Source organism: Ciconia boyciana, chromosome 2 (genome assembly GCF_034638445.1).
Source record: "Ciconia boyciana chromosome 2, ASM3463844v1, whole genome shotgun sequence".
Classification (NCBI taxonomy): Eukaryota; Metazoa; Chordata; class Aves; order Ciconiiformes; family Ciconiidae; genus Ciconia; species Ciconia boyciana.
The window spans coordinates 161,182,660-161,201,158 of record NC_132935.1 but is presented as its reverse complement, the minus strand read 5'-3'; the positions used below and the strand labels follow the sequence as shown (position 1 = coordinate 161,201,158).

General features: G+C 36.7%; 1 protein-coding gene across 14 annotated transcripts in view; it reads right to left on the bottom strand.

Moving 5' to 3' along the window:
- Positions 1 to 18,499, bottom strand: part of KMT2C (lysine methyltransferase 2C) — a 204,178-nt gene that overhangs the window by 101,960 nt on the left and 83,719 nt on the right. The window lies entirely within an intron of this gene.

The window sequence follows — 18,499 nt, the reverse complement described above, 5'->3', positions numbered from 1 at the left end:
AAGTCCCTTTAAGTGTGGAGATTTCAGGCTCTCTATAAGTGACTACTTTGTTCCTCCTTCCCACCAGTTGTCTCCTTTCTTCACCTTTATAAAAAATTACATTAAATAAATGGTGTTGGTATCAAGGCATCTGAAAATTAGGACAATAAAGCATGCATATTTTGCAGGGGTGTTTTTTGTAATACTTGTGATAGGTTAATAACCTATAAGAAGCAAGCTTGCTAAGGAAGATAATATTTTTTATTTGAAACCTGGAATAGGTAGAGGAAAACATGCAAACCTAATGGCGCACAAATCCTTCCTCATATAACCTAAAATGTTCCCAAACCCTGTCTATTCAGAACCTCCACAGAAGGGTTTGTGTGCCTTGCAGTTGTATTCTCCTCATTATTATATAAGCTGGTAGAATAACTGCATGCATATGATTTCCTCCACAGACTCTGCCTTTGCTGCTTTTTTCACACTGTCATGAGGAAAAGCTTTTTTTTTAATTCACCTCCTTGCTTCCTAAAAGATTTAGGATAATGTAAATGTTTTGAAATGCTTTCCCACAGCTAACAACCAACTATTCCCTTAATTCTCATCCAATATCCACCGTGACAGAAGGGCACACACAAGCCTGTTGTTTAGTTAGCGTGTCAACAATGAGAAGGTCAAAAATGTTTAATGTAATTTAAATTGTGATTATTAGGCTCCAGCATCAGCAACTTCAGGACAAACAAGGCAAGAACAGAAATCATCAGCTTTGGTTTAAGGCTGCTCTTTGGCAGGCTCAGAAAACAGACTATTGTGCCAGTTCCATTTGATTCATGCTCAGAAGGTCTTAAGAAGTATGTGTAGACATTTCTTTTTGTTGGCAGAGCACAGTCTGAGCCACAAATTGTTGGAGGCTTGAAAAAATATAATTGGGGGAAACATTGCTACATGCTTGTTGTTTAAAGATCTTCTCTAGGCATCTGTTACTGGTCATTGTGGAAGATATTGGGATGAAGTCAACTTTCTGTCTAATCTAGCACAGCTCCTAGGTTCCTAAATCACTTATAAGGATTCTGAAGTGGCTTAAGCATTCTACAGGTTATGTCTATGCTACAGATCCTCTGTAGCTACTGCTAGGCTAGCATAATTACATTTGCAAAGTCATTTAATAGAAACTCAGTGACAGGAGAATTTACTGCTGATACAGTCACACTGTGCTTCCAAATGACACAAGGCTTGAGACGAGGACATCTAAACTTCAAGTTCTAAATTTTGTGTCTATATACAAGCAAAGTGTTTAAGCTCCCATTACACTTAATAGAGACTTCATCATTTTATGGACTTTACTTCATCGCAATTCCTTTGACCAAACAGTGGGTGTCCATTTTCAGGCTCCGTTGACACTACCAGCCACATCTCCATTGCCTGTGATTGGAATTTAAACACAGCTCACAGGCAGACACATCTACAGGGAGGTCTACATTTAGATGACAGTCTTGAGCTGAAGCCTGCCTAAAATACGTTGACAGAAGTTCTCTACTGGTAACACAGCTAAGTCCACACCAAAGGTTTTGTCAGCATGGCACTATCAATGAAGGGATGTGAATGGGTACTGCTTACAAAGACTTCCATAGAAATTCTGTTGTATTCGTGTAAGTTTTCTGAATGATAAAAAGTTGGGCTAAAGCTTCACATAACACATGCCTAAATTCTCTTAAATACTTCTGGAACACTTAGTGAAAACTTTCCAGCCATTTCTGAGAATAGAAAAGTCAGTAAGAAAAACATTTTGCTCATCTTAAAAACAACCTCACTCACTGGACTTGCAATTTGTCAGGAATTTTAGTGTGTGGGGTGCAACTTTTGCCCTTACCCCACAAATCTATTCAGATGTAATCAAGCTTGAGAAAACTGTTTTATTAACATAAAACATTTCCAAAAGTTTGTCAGTGAAAAAATGACAGAAAAATCTACTCTCATTGATCATAACTCTCCAATTTCTATCGCCGATCGGACTATGTGTACCTTCTGCAAAGATTGCTTCCGTATGTCAAGGATTTATTCAGAGGAAGTGTGTAATAAATACTCTAAGCCTAAGCACAATAAGCCACTGGAATGGAAAACAAACATCCCTAAGGCTCTTGATACTACTGTCACTTCAATCGTCTGGGGAATGAGAGTATCCAGTACTCAGGCAGATGGACATATACGGGTGAAAGAGACAAAAGGGACTAACTCCACTGAGTGAATGAGTCTGATGAAACTGGGAGGAGAAACCATGGACTCAGATGGAAGAGGAGGAGGGATGACACTTCAAGGGCCAATTAACTAAAACTGGGCACTAAAATTGGATAAAGAGCTGAGGGAACTGATGTGCTAAGACACAGGAAATGGCGAAGGGACAGATCTCAAAAGGAACCTGGGGAAAGGGAATAGAAAGGCTAAGGAGATGGGACGCAGGAAGAACGAGGAAGAGTGGAAGTGGCTAAAAAATCAACTTGAACAAAAAGTCAGAAGTCTGAGGCAACTGAAATTGGATGAAGACTACAAGGAGGAAAAATACACTGTCCTCTGACTCCTAGTGCTATCGCTATCACTTAGCCGGCTCAAATAGCAGAGGTCTGTATGCACCTACAAAGGTTTTAAACCTGCAGTTTGGGAGGTCTGCCTTTTCCTTTTTTTCCCTGATGCAAGGTAATCATATAGTCAGACAATTACAAGGCAACACACACGTACAGACACACAGATAAAGGAATGAACACACATATGCACAACTGTAACTATGTATGTACATTAGAACACAAAAAGAACTGCAGATCAAACATGGATTTAGTGCATAAAATAGACTGCTTAAAAGGAGTCTCTGCAATTGAAGGAACCTGTTACTTCCAGGACTGTGCTTAATTTGTAGAGGGGAAAAAAGTATGTATTGAAAAAGGTTGTGGATTGCTTGGGGGAAAAAAAAACCGCTTAGTTATGGCAACAGAATGATGACCTGCAAAACAATCTAGTTGCACTTCTTTCACAGAGTTCCTTTATGATATCGGGCAGAGCATTAAGTAAAATTTTTCTTAAGCTTTTTTAGTTCTTAACCTTACTTTTAAAAGCCTGGGTTTCTTCCCTCCCTAAAAATACAGTCTTGATTTCTACATAGATTGTGCACTCACAACTCCAACAGAGTGAAGAAAGAACTGCAATATCAGCACAACTTTTTAAGTAAGTCTGAGTATTTTTGAAACTCTTTCAATTTGCCATCCAAATGAGCAGATATTTTTAAGTACAAAAAAAAAAATCAACTTCTTTTGGGGAAAATGGAGCCCAAGATGCATAAAAATGCCAGATAAATCTGCTATTTGGAAAAATTTATAGACAAGTTATTCACGTGTTTATTATAATAGAAACATCATAGAAAAACTCATGCGGAAATGAGTCATTCTTTCCTTTCAGCAGTATTTGAATAGTCTACATACCTACACATTGAACAACAATGAAAAAATGTAATATTGAAGAGGTTCCTACTAAGACAGCAACGTCCATCATATGGCCTGAACTAGGCACTAGCTGTCCTGCATGTGATCCTACAATTAAAGACTGCATAATCAGGCATACGCACAAAGGGTATTAATTGTGTGCAAAGGATGTTAATTGTGTGCAGACAACCTGTCTTCTGGCATGTCCTAACTTTGTGTGTTTGATTTTATAGTCTTAATAATGTGTTCTTTTAAGAAAAGTTTTGCAGATATATTAACTCAGTTTAACAGAATGTCAGCAAAAGTTTAATGTCAGCAAAAGTCATTATATATACTCAATGATACGCCTAATTTACAAGGTAATAGTACGGATGGGGTGACAAGGAACTCTGGATTATGTACAGACATAAAAAAATACAAGAATTTCCTGCCTTTAATACCTTCCTCATTAGTGAGCACCTCCTTAGTATTCCTTCCCCACTGACTGCAATCAGTACCTTATTGTTCATAATTCCTATTTCCTTGGCTGTTCCTAAATTGCGCTCTCCAAATGGCACAGAGTCATCGTAAACAAAATCCTACATCTTCAGTTCACTAATTTTTGTAAATTGAGCTCAAATAAAGCAATTAGATGGCATACTTCGAAACTACCAGCTTGAAACATTAATATAATTTCTTTTCTAATAAAAGCTTCACATGTTTTATCTGGCTGGGGCTTTTAGTTTTTTTTCAATTTGACTAAATTAGTCTCTTACACATATTTCTCCCATTCCTCCTCCCAAAACATGGTATCCCCAAACATTATATATCCTTTTTTTAATTCGCTAGCTACTGAAATAAACAAATAAGCCCCTTTTCTTTCCATCCTATTCCATCACTGACATTGTGAGGGCAAGCATCATGAAGTGCGACATCTTGACCTAGAATTTAAAATCCCAAAATTACTAGTCAAACATTTAGCAGGTAATTCAACTGTTGTACTGGGGTTCAGGGAGGGGTGGATAAGAAGGGGCTGTTCGTTTCATTTTGCAGCATGCTGCCTCAGTAGCTTGTGAAGAAAGAAGCTGCCAAATTTTGTAATGAATTCCACAGAACATTAAGTCTGATGCTTAGCAGAAGCCATAACTGTTAAGTAAATTATATCCTTTTGATGAATACCCTTATTTGAAAACAACATTGATTCTTCTAACCCTTTAGCAGTGTCCCAAAACAGATGTGCACAACTGCAAATTCTGTTTGCTTTCAGGTTTACGAAGTGTGATGACATTTTTACAATCATGCATGAGCCCTTCTACCCAGGAGTAAAATAAAACACAATAATTCTTCACCATCTGTTTGTTAATTTTGCATTCATTTAACTTTGCATTTTAAACTAATAACCATTTTCTTATAATATAGTTTGTTCCATTGGTAGAAATTGCAGCTGTTCAATTTAAAAAAGAATGGTTTATAACAGTACACAGTTTTCCTCTAAATACTTCCATTGCTCTTAATTATAGAGATATTAGTGCCATCAAATGGAAAAAACTGCCAGGAAATAGTGTTATGCTTTATATGTCACAGATTCCCTTAATAAATGTACATATTTACTCCTGTTCCAGCACCAATTCCCACCTTGTCTCTTTTACATTAAAATTCCTTTTCTCCACTACAAGATTCTGTGTGGTTTTTATGTTGCTATGTATAACAGGCTGCTTATGCTCTTGAAGGAGTAAGGGACAAACAATCAGAAGAAGCTTCTGTTTCCTATATAGCATATAGTCAAACGAAGCACAGTCCTATTTCTTCATGCTGCTTTTCCTTAATCTCTAATGACAGGCCAAGGAGGTTTTGATATTTTTATTCTTATCTCGTTACAGCTAAACTAGGACTAGAATAATGTCCTAAAAGGTTTTTCTCACCTTTACAGTGAAATGGGGAAATCCCATTCCTTTATCAAAAGTAGAACTGTATTGAAATTACATGAATAATACATCAGAACTAGTGAAGGGGAGATAATTCGGGTCAACAAAAGACATGGGCCTGGAGAAAGAGCAGGAGCCAGCCGGAGATTCTGAGTCTTGTATTTTGGTTTCTGCGTTACGTGGACAGTGCATTTTCCTGCTGCTCCACACAGACTGGGCTGCAAGTCCACAGCAAGGTTACAAGTCCTAAGCGTAGACTGTCCACATGCTAACACAGTGGAAAGTCTACTTTGTTGTGGTTCCTAGGCTTAATAATCATAATAATCTACAAATAAACTCTTTAAGAGACACAGGCTGCTCAGCTAATTCATGTGAGCAGTCCAGCAGTATGAGAGAGACTGTTTAGATGGTTAAAACAATCAAGATTCAATCACTGTTTTCTAAAACCAATTTTATCCGATGGCATGGAAACCTTAGCATCAGATGATCGTCCTAATTCTGTGGTAGTGTTAAGATAACAATGCTGTCACAGTACTAGGATGAATACTTTACTAAAAACACCCATAAGGCAAGAGATGGTTTACCACAAAATGGATTTATTTCAATTAAAGGAGTTCAGCGAAGGTTGAAAAACACTGAACTGGTCCGTAAGACTGTAACAGTGCACTCACCTACAGAAATGAACTTCCAGGAGTACCAAACACAATCGGCTTACATTAAAATAAGAGTGGACATACAACCGTACGTTACTGTGATGCTGAGCTTCTAGTCTTACCAGCATCTTGAGTATTCTGACCTTTCAGTTTCTCAGATGAGTAAGCATTGCTGCCAGGTCCGACCTTTACTGGGGGATTTATCTATCACAATATTTTACATCTGACAGAAAGCAAACATTCTGGAGGTGCCCAAGGCACATTCTGATGTGATGGATGCAGAACAGTAACAGTCTTCCCAACAATTCACCATCTATTTCAAGTTACTCTCATTAAAAAAACCTCACCTGGTATGACATTTGGAAAACCTGAAACTCTTACCTACTCAATGTATCAAATCCATTTACATTTTGGAAAATGAGCGTTTTCCTCACAAAGCTCAAAGAATGATGATAGCAACTGAACTGTTGTCTTGTATTATTTCTCTAAAAGTCTCTATTCGCTTTTAAAGGTTTATGATTTGTCAACACATCTCCCTGGAAATACCATACAAATAACACCTAATATTGCCATAACAACCTGCAGTAATTGAAAGGGAAAAAAAAGAAAAACAGTATTTGTTTGGATATTTGACAGCAGTTTATTTAGATCCAGATTCACTATTTACTCTGCAGAATCTGCCACTCTTCCCATTTCTTTGCAAGGTAATTTCATACAGAAGCAGAGTGGGGGAAAATTTTTTAAAAAGAAGGAAATATTATTTTATGAATTAAAAATTGGAAGTGAGGCTAGACATGGAAATACCTGCAGTGTTATAAAAAAAAGTGTCTAGATTGCAGATTTAATACATGTATTCTCACTGTATCTGAAGTGAGACCTTGTCACAGCAATATATGTAGGGTGTATCAAGTTGTTTTACCAATGTTAGATACTCCAGGAAGAAAATACTTGTTCATTTATTTCATAACAGCTACTTTTCCCCCCCGATGTACTGAAGAGGAACATGACATCTTTGAAGGAATACACTAATATCACTGAAGAAAAAACACACCAGTAAAAAAGCTTATGGGAAGTGCTGATTTGAGAACATGCCACTTCATCAGTTCTTCAATTAATATTATTAAATAGGATTCTTATTATTAATCATGACCATGATTCATGGAACACCTACAAGTTCATTACTGGCAGCAGACCCACCCTTGTCTGCCTACTTTTTATTCCCAGGTCAGATCTGCAGAATGGAGAGGACAATTATATAAATTAAAATAAACAATATTAATACTTTCACATAAAGAGATGACTATCAATAGTAGCATAGATCATTAGAAAAAATAGCTTTAATGCAAGTAATGTCTGTATTTATCACTGAGTGTTATGCACTCGCACATGAAGGGCAGTTGGTCACATTTGTGAAGATTCATAAGACGTCTCTCTCATGCGTGATTTGTTCTATGTTATTAAAAAAACACTCAAGGACACCTGCATTAATGGCACTACTTCATACTGATGCCTGCAATATTTATGCTCAATCTGCAATTCTGGGACAGAACTTACATTAATGGAAGTCAAGAACAAGATCTTTAGGGAGTTCAAAACTATTTTTTGCTAATGGTTTGATTTTGCAAGCTGCTGAGTACACCAATCTCAGAAGTAGTTTTTAGGCTACTGCTTAAAAGCAAATTGATGCTAACAGACTAATATGAGTACTCCTGAGTTTTAAATTAAAATATGTTTGTATGATTTTTTTTGAGGATGGGTGAAAACCCCAAATGAAAACCCATGATATAATTTATACTAGCAGGAAAAATATTACTCAGACTCTTTTGATTGGAATAATCAAAACCACTTTATAACTCTAATTTCATTAAGGAGACTGAACTTTAAAGTTCTTGTTCAAAAAAAAGCATGTGATCCACATCCATAAAAAACTGAAAAGACATGCTTAATAAAATACTACTTAAAAGGGAAACTGCTACAAAACCAATATTAGAGTCCCTTGTTTAACACTAACCAAACAATGCTACAGCTCAGCAAATATACCTACAACTTGTCCCAAAGGGGTATTTTTTCCTTTTATTCATGTGCTATCTATTAAAGATCAAGCTTCTGAAGGCAAGGAAGATGCCTTTTTATTTCTATAATGCTCAAAGCATAATGAGGGCCTCTCCTTGACTAAAACTAACCAATATTAACTACAAAAGACTGATTAGTCTTTTTTCATAAACGTAACCATCACACAAAGGCAAAATTAGACCCTTAAGCACTAACATTTAAAAAAACCAACAGATCGATCTGCATTAGCAATGAAAAAGACTGAATATAAAAGATTTAAAGAAGAAGCAGCCATGAGTGAGGTGGTAATAAGGTAGGAAAATGAGGGTTGCATTCAGATACCTACAAAAGTGATGAGATAGGAGATGCTGCTACACTTCCTTGTGTAAATTTCTATGGGCTTACTGTTGGCATAGTCGTTAAGAGATGGGTACGATTTCCTGCCTTTTTTTAATATATATAGAACTCTAGTCTTCTTATCTGCTGAAAATATTAATGGAATAATAATTTAAATAAATTTGTAAATATTTTCATAGATGTTTAAAAGAATATTTTGTTATTTCCTTGTTCCACATTTAAAATTTGGGAGCATTGTATTGTCATTTTCTTTCTTTTGTAGACCTTGAAGGACTATGCTACTGTTGCTGAGCACAGAAAAACAGGAGAAAGGGAGAGCCCAAGTATCTTTATTCTCATGTTCTACAACAAAGCACCAAAATGGGTCAGTCCCACCAGACAACTGAAGCACTAGCTGAGGAAGAAGGTACAATCTTGATTTAAGAGACAGCATGATTTTCCTTTAGTGGGCCTTCTTTGCTCTTCAGAGATCAGGTTCTCCATCTTTTTAACACATAAGCTCCAAAAATAACTTGGTATAGATAGATTTTAAAATCTTGAAATGAAATGCCCAGCAACAGAGTGCCACCTCTATGTGAACTAGTATGTCACTGCCTTAATGCTCAGAGTAACATTTAAGAAAGACAGTCGGGGGGGGGGGGGGGGAAGTGGGGGGTGTGGTTTGAAGAAAAAGAATATAGAGAATTTCTTTGAGTGTATTATGAAAAAAGTGTTTTCTACTCAAGTCATGCAAAAAGGAAGAAAAGGTCTTTGTGAAACACACTTCACCAGTTTGGAACACACACTAAACAATTTCACTTCAGAGCTTTCAGTAAATTATTTCAGTGAATGTTAGTGAATAAAGGAAACCTGCACTGGAAATTCCTTCAGGAACATAGGCCCTTTCATGTTTCTCAGCTAGGCTTTTCGGCTTTCATTACTGGGCTATTGCTGCTTCTCTCTCAGTCTCTCTCTGTGCCCCTAGTCCATTTTGTCTGCTTCCTACACCTCACAGACTGCCCTTAGCATCTGCAATGCCTATCGTCTATTCAGCATCAAAACCTTCTCAGAAACGTCTTTGTAGCAACAATCTCTCTCCCCTGATTCTAGTACCCACATATTCAACATCTAGAGTTCAAGAAAGGTGCATTTTTCAAAGCATTCATATGGGAAAAAAACCCACAGACTGAAAACTCTAAGGCTGACTCTGCTTTCTGACTTCAGTGCCAAGGGAGCGCTCACAGAGCGAGCTCCCACAGAACAGCCTCCTGGCACCACAGCAGGAAACCAGCAGCACCACTGCAGTGGGAGAGAAAAAGCAATAGGTGAGGCTGAAAAATCAAACACTATCCTTTAGATGAAGCCATACGAACAGTCTTAAGGAAAGGAGGTTTGGGCTGCCTAAGTAGCCCAAGTCTTTTCCCTCCTCATTTGCTACTGTGTTCCAGAAATGCAGTTATGGGAAAGACCTTTTATGCAGATCCACCTGCCAGAAATGACTTTGTGCTTCTGTTCAGGTCTGCAAAATTGCAGGGGGAACCGGGCAGTGAAGTCACAGAAATTGTTTTCATGCACTGGAAAAAACTGACAGTTTATGAAAAGGCCTCTCTTACTCTGAATAAACTTTATTATATAAACCTAAAATGCATATATTAGAATGCAGGCACTAGTCATTGTCCCTTTGCAACAGCTGGCAGGGGTTAAGCTCTAGCACTTATTTCTTACAGACCAAAGAAGGATAAGACACACTTTCACTCCAATCAGTGTGTTATAATGTGCACCGACAATACTACTTACCAGGTAGACAAATTCACAGTTGGTTTTTTTTTTCATATATTTGGAAACAAAAAGGTAGGGATACAAACACAGCTGTTATTTCACAGAAGGCTCAGGACAAAGCAAATCAAAAGAAAAATCTCAAAAAAAAAAATTGTTTAAAAACATACATCTTCTCTTCTGCTTCATCTGAGAAGACACATGCTCCTCCAAATTGTGGTTCATAAATTAATGCCTGCCTTCCTCTTGTAAATAGAATCAACATGTTGAAGATGGTATAAAAGTTAACTATAGCTAAATTGGTCTCACGTTATCATGTGCTCCTTTTTCTAATTAACAGGGCAGAATTATGATCACAACAGGTTACGAAGCAAGGAAGAACTACAAAGACTGAAAAGTCACGTTAAAGTATTTGCGCTTGTTACAAACTAAACTCCCAAGCAAGTACCCAGAAAAAGCTCTAAATCAAATGCTTTGCCACCATTTGGTACATTGATACTCTACTGTATATTAGCACATAAACAGGACAGTGTGTTTTATGCCTCTCAAGAAAGGAACATTTTCTGTTTCTTGAGATGCTAATTAAAAAAAATGCTAAATTTGGGATGTGTCATATAGCCTTGAAGTAAGTATTTCTTCGCATTTTATAAAAGACTTTTTCACCCAGAAAAATCCCAAAGACCTTAACACGCTGAAGCAGAGTACTAGCTTTACTGAAATGTTACCAATAAATATGTTAAATAATGGGAAAATAAGTGAGGAAATTACGTATTTCTTTAAAATTAATTTTTGGATAGGCACAAAGTCAGGTAGCCTGATATTTATCAGATTATCTTAGAAACAAGTTTTTAATTAAATAGTTTAAGTTTAATACTGTATCTTTTTATCCCCTTGTTTTTTTCCTGGCTGGCTGACTTGAAAACTTACTTCATGATAATAATGTATCTCACATCAGATAGTACAAATCTGAAACATTAATCCATCTAACAACTGGTGGGGAAGGAAAAAACAGATCAGCTACTCAGTCAACAAACCTCAATTAGACTATCACAATCAACACTTACCAACTATCTCTCCTTCAGTAATGTATAGAGATTTACTTGAGTATCAAAGCATTCACAAGTGAGCAACTATTCCATCAGAAACACTAGGAAAATAAATGAAGTTTTCTTTCTCAAAAAAAGGATTAGTCAAAATTAAAATCTATTTCAGACCCCTTCTTTAATCAAAAGTGTTTAGACTTTACATTAGCCACATTTCTTCCACATGCTACTGCCTCTTACTTGATGATCATACTATTCAGACAGATCACTCCATTTCATAGCAATCCTTTCAAACTTTTAGTTACGTCACTGAAGATCCACATCCAAGTGTGGACCCTAATTATGTCCTAAGGTATCAATACTTTATGTGCCAAAATAATTACAAAAACATATTAGAAGCAGAGAAGCATAGAGTTCTTGATTCACATTTACTCAGTTTCCACTATTCATTTTCTTAAATACTAGCAAGGCTATAGAAAAATGTATTTTATTTTGTACTAGAAAATGTAGTCTATGAGACCACTGGGGAAATGGAAAACTGTCTTTTGCAAGCTGAGTCCTAAACTCTGTAGTTTTAAAGGTGTTGTGTTTTGATAGGGAACAAAATTCTTTATCTGTAAGGCTTGTAATTTAGTTTTTTCTCTTCTGTGTTTCACCGCAGAAGAAAAAATAGAATGCATAAAATTCCACTGGATAAGGGGGGTAGGAGGGGTGGTGGTGTCATAACAATTTGGCAAAAGTGACTATAGGGTTAAAAACAACTAGTAGGCAAAAAGCTAGGGGTTGGTTTTTTTTTTGCATAAACTATATTAAATTACACTTTATTTGCTTTGGCTCCTAGAGTCAGATTACATAGGTGAGAAGAAAACAGGGAAGGGTGAATTTTTCAATAATCCCAGTATTTTCAAATGTCAACCTTCCTCCTTCTCTTATCTGCTTGTTCTCACTTCCTCCCTATGCCTGGTTCCTCTGTTTTGATGTATGCTTTTCAAAGCAGCTGCTACAGGACAATGACTTCAAATGAACAACAGTATGTCATGGAAAAGCTTATTTTGGTTCAAATGAAAGAATAATTTCATCAATGTTTAAGTGACAATATTAACGAGAATTAAGTTGTAAATCTTCCTAAGTAGGCAAATACCTGTTCTCAAACTGCTGGACCTGCAAAAAACTGAACACACGCACACACGCAGGTCCAATGGCAGCTCTTGCACCTGAACAGATTTACCAAAGCTGTACTGACATCATTTATGATGTACAAAGGTGTTCCAGAAGAATTACATGTAGTAAACCAAAACCAACTATGATAATTTTAAGATACCACGGCTGCTTTGCAGAACTTCGAAAGTACAGTTATAAAATAATTTACATATTTTAATAATTGCCAATAATTGACATATTTTAATAATTGACAATAATTGCTTCTGATGTCATTAACAAGCCGTAAGAACAGGCTGATTCACGTTCTCCAAGACAAAAATGATCTGGCTTCAGGTGACCAAAATCCAAACCGTTCTGGAACAGAGTAATTCATGGAAGATAATTTACAGTGTTAAAATATTACCAAAGCTGTACCATTAGTCACTGTGTCTCTCCTTGAAGTACAGAGCTTGTCATCATTGGCAGGGAAATGTCTACAAATCTCTAGAGAAACTCCAAAATAACAAGAGGGAAATTCATGGAAAACTGAAACACCTCATGCCCCCCCCCCCGCTGAACTGTTATAGTATTTCTAAAACATGTTAGGAACTGAATGAAACTACTAAACTGACCAAAAGCACATGGAAGTGTCTTCTTGATGTGACATATGTCACTATTCCTCTAGTCTTTCTCTAGGACTTTCTGTGCTAGAGTTCTCTAAGAGACAGCAACCCATTAAAAAAAGTAGAGATGTTATTTTGGAAGAATACTTCCTGCAGTACTTCCTTCCTCAGTTACAAGACAAAAGCAACTACAGGAAAAAAAAAAACTTGGTAAGATGAAATCAGAAGTCACTCCAATAGAGCAGCCAGGTAGTCACTCCCAAGCTGCCATGGAAGGAAGATGAAGAGAAGCCAAGTGCCTTGTGCGTGCAAAAGTACCATAAAAAACTCAAGAGTTGGGAGAGGAACTTCTGAATACCAGAGCTGCTCATTTAGTATCACGTTACAAAGCTTCTCCTTGAAAAATGGGCAAATACAGAGGACTCTGCCCAGAAATGGTATAAATTATGATACATGACATTCTTTATGCATTTTTTCCCTGGCTTTAAGAATTACTAGCTCTTCCAATAATGAAAAAAGAAGAAGGGAGCTTTTAGAGCATCAAGGAACTGCAAATCCTGCACTCTATCTCAAAATAAAGACATCTCTACGTGCTCTGTTCAGCTAGGTTGACATGTATGAAGCCAACACTGTCCCTATCTTCAGGATTCTGTCTTCTAAACGATTTTTCACACACAGTTTTTATGTCAACAAAAGGTAAAACTAGCTGAAAAATTGCTATGGCTAAATAGGTACAATCCTCCACAGTGTATGAAGTTAACAGTATATTAAGATGTCGATGCTTATCTTTACATACAAGGAACAACAAAAGTAAGTATCATTTTAGCCAAATCACTTTTCAACTTAAAGCAGCACAAGTAAACATACACGCATACCACTAAAATCGTGGACAAGTCTCAACAAGATGAGAAGTTTCTTGAGGCTAAGGGGTGAAGATATATTCAAAATATGGACAAACACTTTAAAAAAAAAAAAGTATAAAAGTTTGAAATGTTTCCCAATTTTCCCCTCAATTTATTTCCTTATGGTCTAGCTTGGAAAGCACCATGCTAGAATCAAGTCTTAAGCAAAGAATTAAAAACAGTAGATGGGAATGGCTTTAAGAAATAGTTTGAGTGAGATGTTTAATATGCAAGCCTTGTAACATTGCCCCAACTTGGAAGCATCTACAAACAGTGCAATCTCCTGCCTTTGGTGACAGAATTGAAGGGAAGCTGCCTTAAAAAAAAATTCCAAGATTGCGTTACCATGTGAAAAGGGCTTACAGGAGAGAGGAGTGTCAAAACAGCAGATCGTTTTGAGTCTGGAACAAGGCATGATACTATTGATTAGCTTGTCTCTATGCAAAGCAACAACTCCTACAATTCTCACCAATGATAACATGCCAAACACTGCCTGCAGAAACCCAGCAGGAGCTGAAAACAGCTGCCTTGTACAGAGAGAAGATACTGCCCTGATTAACTAAAAAAAAAAAAAAAAGGATGGGTGGGAGAAGAAGACAGCAATTTTTCAGCTGTCTGGCTGCAAGACTCTTGGTCCTGAAGAAACACTTGACTATTACTGGAAAAATGAAAGCTGTGAAGTAGATAAATATGCAAAGAGCTATACAGAATTTCAAAGCAAACAGAAATCCACAATTTTTAAAATGGAAACAGAGAAATGCAGTATTTTGGAATGACTGCTTTAGACACTTCACTACTATCATGTTTCCCCTATTCAGTCTTTAAGTAGATAGGAACCTCCTTCTTGGTTTCCACCAATACTGTCTTCTTTGACTTTAGTGTCCTTGACAAATTCTCCCAGACTTGTAAACTGCTTTCTACATCTTATCAGAAGAGAAAGCTGCCTGGGAAAGTTACCATCACATTCCTTTCTTGCGCATTTTGTTCAAAAGTGGTTCAAACGCATTACCTACTGAGTCTTCCTTAAATTCACTTCTTGAATTAAGCTACTTACATACTGGGGGAAAAAAGCAGCCCACTTGATTTGGGACTTCGTAGCATAGTGTCTCCCTTGTAGCACAGAAGAGCTATGGCTAGACAATGTAAGGCAGACAAGTAGTAAACTTTATTATTTCCTCAGCTGACTGTAGAGAAACAGCCACCTACTCAATATATGGAAAATAAACAAGGAAATTAGAAAGCAGTATTTAAAAATATTTCAGAAACCACTCTTGTTAAAAACTGAGCAGATGTAAGCCCTAAAGGCCTCAATTTTAAATGGTAATGCCAGTAAGTTCACACTTCCAAATATCAAAAAGCAGCATAATTAAGAAAGCATAAGACTGAAGCCAGAAATACAAGAAAAAGCAGAAAATTCTGCTTGTCCACATCTATTACTTTCAGCAAAAACTGATTTCTGTTCAATCAGTTTCCTTCACTTAGTTTATCTTACTAAGTCTCCATTTCATACCGTCTTTGCATCTTACCACAAATATCTGTAGAAACACCTTACTGATAAAAGTCTATCTTCATAAAGCTGACAATATGACAGCTTCTTTACTATGGTAATTTTTATGTACTGCATAGAGCACTTATGAATTATAAGAAAATTTAGTTAAGTTTTGGATCAAGCAAATCCCTGGCAGTTTTCTCTCCCCCTGTCTATATTCCAAAGAGTTTTTTTCTTTCAAAACTTGAAACAAAATTACTCCAAAACCCCGTGAAAACCTATTAAAGTAGTGGGGGAAGCAACTGCCATGTCTGGGTGTTCAGGCTCTTTAACTCACATACTATACAAGCTCCAGAGATGAGTATGTGAATTCTTAAGAGACATCTTGAGAAAAGCTCTGACACCATGCTTGTCACCTGGATCACCAGTTCTTCCTTATGACTTGTTAAACTTAGAAAGTGGTTCTGAGAAAATCCACGACTCTCACTTGCTGAGGTAAGGAAGGTAAGCAAGACAAGCAATGAGATGAAATGAGTCACCTATACCACCTGCAAGGGCTACAGCACATCTACTACCATAAACTTAACTGTATATTCCAGCTTTTATTTGTCATTTGTTATAAAACAACACGATGCACAAGATTCAAACACCTCACATATACCGATGTATGTATGTGCGCTCATTAACATTAAAGAGGGGCAAACCCGAGACTTTGAAAGAAAGTCGAAGAACCGACCTATGTCTAGACACAAACGTGTAACAAACCGGTCAGATGTCTTTGCCAGGCTTCAAAATGAGTGAATCAAAAGAAAGAACTGAAGAAGAAAGACACGCTAAGCAGGGTATTTTGTGAAACATGCACAGATACTGAGATCTCTACAGTATTGTATTTTAAACCTTCAGCAAACACGGGCCAAGAAGAAAACCAAAATGAATTAACGTACATACTTTGGAATAGGTCAATGAAATGTCCCACACAAGCTCTATTAATGCAATCACAAGTTCAGTGAAGCCAAATGGACATCTCAACTGGTAAACAGAGTAATAAGAAACACTGTCATATCCAGTTAAAACAGATCTGCAAACAATAGGCAGCCTAACTAATGAGAAACATGAATGTAACTTACAAATTAAAGAGACCCTCAAGGTAAGAACAGCCCCAAAATGCTCTCCACAAATTAAAAGACCTAAACCAATGGACTACGCTATCAAGAAAACATTTGTTACATGTCAAAAATTAATCTGTACATGAACACAAGGAAAAGAAAATGTACTTTCCCAGCTAAGGAAAGATGTCAATGCTGCAGACCACATCATAAACCCAAGTCAAGCCAGAGGGATTTCCAAGAAGACAGAAATCCCCAACCAAGCAAACAACAACAAGAAAACCCAAAGCAAATTTGGTGGCAAGTAGAGGAAATCGCATACAGCTTGTTTTTATTTAAACTATTTTTCTGTATGCCCTGAGCACATACTTGCATCTGCATTGCCAACAGCATTCAGAATGTTTAAACAGAAACTTGACTTTTAAAATGCAGTAACATCGCATTAGAAAAAAGCCCAAAATTTTAGCAAAAGCAAAACACAAGCACCTGTAAATGCAAAAACATACATTAACTGCTATACCTTTCGTTCAAAACTTTTCAAAATATCTCACACAAAGAAAATTTCTTCCCTTAAGCTAAATTTTCCACTATTGCATAGGATAACCAACACCTTACACTTTTTCGTGCCTTCTTTACCTTAGTGACAAGTTAAAAAGCAGCGAAAAATTATTTCCAAGCACTACAGCCTGGACACAAGGAAACACGGGATTACTTGGGTTCCCACCCAGTTATATACAAACTCTTTGAGCAACCCCCACGTTGCTGCTCCATGGTCAGGAACAGAGAACTACAGAAGAGTTTGCTCCTTATTTCTTGAAAAAAAATAAAAGCAAAAACTTCCCTGGTACAATCGTGGGATAAAGATGTCCCATTTTGTCTAGCTACTCCTCTAGAATCAGACAATTGCAGTTGCACTCTTACTTTGCTCTCCCTGGGGATATCACAAGAAAGATAAAAGAGAATAACCTTTCTTCCCTGGCTGACTGCCGTATTACAGCAAAGAAAGTTTCTCAATGGTTTCAGCAAAGACTGAATAGAAAATATGCAGAATGGCACTTGATTCAAATTTCTCTCATCTCTCTGCATTGCACTGAAACATACAACAGGGGTATCTAAAGATTATTTGCAGAACTTGAAAAGATTAGTAGAGAAGCTAAAGAGCAGCACATGAAAAGACAGGGCTGAAATGGAAACCATCACACCAGAGAAATGTGGGATTCTTCAAGAATTATTTAAATATTTGCATTATAAACATCTACACAAAACTTAAAACATACTAACAACGTGAAGGTGAGGCACCACCACCCTGAGGCACAGGGGAGGAGCAAGGTACCATATCAAAAGAAACGGAACTGACATAATGGAAATAGGATGAAATTCAATAGAGCAAAATACAAACTTGAACACAGCAGCAGGGATTTCTGTTAGAAACCAAAATATCATAATGAAAATGACTACAGATGGGAATGAGCTGATCACAGAATGACTACAAGCCACCACCATCAGCCAAAACCAAGGAGACAAAAACTTTTCAGCAGGGAGATTTTTTAAAAAAAGAAAAGAAAAGGAAAAAAAAGTAACCAATTTTGAATGTTCTTTTAATTCTTTTTATAATTTTTTATACATGCACACACACATACAAATGCTTTAACATCTTCAAGCTAATTTAGAACTTAATACTGTCAGGTTCATTCATTCTGAATAGTCTTTTATGTTGAAAGCAGATACACAGAAATCAATTAAATTATTCAAAGCAAAGCACTTCTCAATACGACTATATCTAAAAGTAGAAGGCGCAAGGAAAGCTGTATTATATGGCTTATATTGAAAGACTGATTTAAAGCAGCTTTTTAGTACACACAATGGAGAGCATTTACTGGTATCTTCCGCATCATTTTTTTATTTTAATATAACGCATTAAAAACTTTAAGAATCAAGTAAAAATTAGCCTAAGCATGATCATGGGAAAACCAGCAAATATTACACAGATTTGTTGATAGCATGGCTGATTAATATAGAAAAAACTATT